The following is a 3524-nucleotide window of genomic DNA, read 5'->3' as shown; positions in this document are numbered from 1 at the left end:
TTCTGTTGGCTATGATATGCACATTTTTGGGCAAGATAAGAACAGAGCCAAAATTAGTGTTTGACAGTTTTATTTACTCTGTAATTTTCAAGCTTATCAGTTAAAATCTGTAGGTTTTTTTTTTAAGCCGTCATGACATTTGTGATTATTAGTAGAAATCAGTGTTATAATTTGAAATTTGGGTTTTTCAGACTTTTAGTGGCAGATTTAGAAGTCATTATTTTCTTGACATATGATATAGTATTTACTTACCTTGAGTGGTAAGGTTTTATAAGGTAGGGCTTTCATGATTTAGGATGTGAATGCAAAAACTTAACACATAAGTTAATTAGATGTATAATTTGGTTATGAAATCTGTTCCAAAATAACACCACCAGAAAATTAACAGATTCCATTTTTGAGGCACTCAGTGGTCTGGATTAATGAAAATGTCTTCTTTAAGAGGTTCTATTAAAAAATATTTCTAGTATATTAGTTATAATTGTTTTTGTGGAGAGGGGGTAAACCACACCATTAAGGGAATAAAATGTTAATTTGAAAGAGGTGATTATAAGATTTGTTTCAGGCCCCAAATTCTAAATAAAGATTGGTGTGGAATCTCATTAGTGTATATGTTTTCTGCCATTATAAAATTACCTTTTTAGCATCTCTTTCTAGTGGTGTAATACCAAGTAGATAAATTTTGCAAACGTAGTCTATTTTTAGTGTCTGAGTTTTTTGTTACCTAAAACACCTGAAAGGTAATAGTAAAGAATTGTTGATTGTATTTGGAAATTTTTACACAGGAGTTGTATTAGGTTCATAGTCCCTGTAGTGTTGCCTTATAGAAATCTTTACATCTAGAATGAGTTTTTCTTCCCTTACATAACTTTATATGTATTTTAATTTGTTGAAACCTCTGAAGTGTACTGAGTACAGTCATACATCACATAATGACATTTTCAGTCAATGACAGGCTACATATACAAGTGGTCCCATAAGATTATAATACGGCATTTTTACTGTACCTTTTCTGTGTTTAAATACACAAAACCATTGTGTTACAGTTGCCTACAGTATTCAATATGGTATTCGTAGCCTAGGAGTAATAGGCTATACCATGTAGCCGAGCTGTGTAGTAGTCTTTACTGTCTGGGTTTCTATAAGTACACTTGATGTTCACATCACAATGAAATCACCTAATTGACACATTTATCACATGTTCCCATGTTAAGCGACATGACTACATAGTTACTATTTTTGTTTGTTTTTGAAATGGAATCTTGCTCTGTCACCCAGGCTGGAGTGCAGTGGCATAATCTCAGCTCACTGCAACCTTTGATTTCTGGGTTCAAGTGATTCTCCTGCCTCAGCCTCCAGAGTAGCTGGGCATACAGGCACCCACCACCACAGCTGTGTAATTTTTTATATTTTTAGTAGAAGCGGGGTTTCACCATGTTGGCGAAGCTGGTCTCGAACTGCGGACCTCCGGTGATCTGCCTACCTCAGCCTCCCAAAGTGTGGGATGACAGGTCTGAGCCACCGTACCAGACCAGGTTTCTCAGTTTTAAGTAGAATTTGGTTGTAATGTATAAAATTTAAAAGAGAAAATGGGCTTTAGCTTTTAAAATAGCACACATGGGTTATATTTATACCATAAAGGTTTATCAGAGAGTTTTTTTTTTTTAAGCACTGTGGTTTGTACAGAGAGTTTTGTTTTTGTTTTTAAGAGACTGGTTAGCCAGGCACAGCGGTTCACACCTGTAATCCTAGCACTTTGGGAGACCAAGGTGGGAGGAACACGAGGTCAAGAGATGAAGACCATCCAGGCCAACAAGGTGAAACCTCGTCTCTACTAAAAATACAAAAATTAGCCAGGTGTGGTGGCATGCGCCTGTGGTATCAGCTACTTGGGAGTCTGAGGCAGGAGAATCCCTTGAACCCAGGAGGTGGAGGTTGCAGTGAGCCACGATTGCGCTACTGCAGTCCAGTCTAGCGACAGCAAAACCCTGTCTCCAAAAAAACAAAAACAAAGACTGGTTAAATCTGCCACGTTCTGATTATGGTAGTTAAAATAGAAGTTACCAATTTATGTAAGTTTTTTTTTTTTAATGTGAAAACTTACCAGTTAAACTGAGTGGATGTAGTAGTATATCATTTTTTTTTTTTTTTTTTTTTTTTGAGATGGGGTCTCACTCTGTTGCCTAAGCTAGAGTACAATGGTGTGATCTCGGCTTATTGCAACCTCTGTCTACCAGGTTCAAGCAATTCTCTTGCCTCAGCCTCCAAAGTAGCTGGGATTACAGGTTCCCGTCACCGTGTCCAGCTAATATATGTATTTTTTTAGTAGAGACGGGGGTTTTACCTGTTGGCCAGGTTGGTCTCAAACTCCTGACCTCAGGTGATCACCTGCCTTGGCCTTCCAAAGTACTGGGATTACAGGCGTGAGCTACTGCGTCCAGCCACCTATCATTTCAAAACTGCACGGGAGCACTTTACCCTTGGATGAAAAAAAAAGTTTATAAAATTGAATTACAAAGTAGACATTAAGAGTTTTATAGCAGAGGCCGGGCACGGTTGCTCAAGCCTGTAATCCCAGCACTTTGGGAGGCCGAGGCGGGTGGATCATGGGTCAACAGATCGAGACCATCCTGGTCAACATGGTGAAACCCCGTCTCTACTAAAATTACAAAAAATTAGCTGGGCACGGTGGTGCGTGCCTGTAATCCCAGCTGCTCGGGAGGCTGAGGCAGGAGAATTGCCTGAACCCAGGAGGCGGAGATTGTGGTGAGCCGAGATTGCGCAATTGCACTCCAGCCTGGGTAACAAGAGTGAAACTCCGTCTCAAAAAAAAAAAGTTTTATAGCAGAATAAATATGTAGACTTTTATGGGTGAGACCATAATAATAGTTTGGGAAATAACTCCAGCAATTGCCATATACTGCATTACAGCCAATAAAACTTTCCAACACTGCTTAGGTTTAAGGGTCATTGGGAAATCCCTTTGTTGATGTTTGTAGCAAGAAGTACTATGAGCTAGTTTTGCTTATCTGGGCCAGACTAGTTCTGGGTGTTCAAAAGATGTGCTGCTTGTCAGCATTATGGCAAATCATTGATTCCCTTTCCTGTTAAACTGAAAATGTAGCGGAAAGGCTCTGAAGCCCAGTGAAATGTGGTACATTTAAAGGAAGTACCTTTAAACAAAGCTCCTGGAACTTTAATCATGCTTGCACTTTGCTTTTTCCTTGGATGTGTCACTTCCATAAATAAAACACATGCTACATTTTCTTTTGTGCAGAGCTTTCTGCCTTCATTTGGAGAGATGATGATGTATGTAAGGGGAGAGAGCTCTGAAGAGGACATAGCAACTGAAAAGTGTAACCACTCTTAGGAGGAGGTCAATATTTTAGCAAAGAACCATAAATGGAAACTATTCCTGGCTGGGTGAGGTGGCTCACACCAGTAATACCAGCATTTTGGGAGGCTGAGGCAGGCAGATCACCTCAAGACCAGCCTGGCCAACGTGGTGAAATCCTGTCTCTACT

This window comes from Callithrix jacchus, chromosome 4 (assembly GCF_049354715.1).
Source record: "Callithrix jacchus isolate 240 chromosome 4, calJac240_pri, whole genome shotgun sequence".
Taxonomy (NCBI): domain Eukaryota; kingdom Metazoa; phylum Chordata; class Mammalia; order Primates; family Cebidae; genus Callithrix; species Callithrix jacchus.
Note: the sequence above shows the minus strand (reverse complement) of the source record.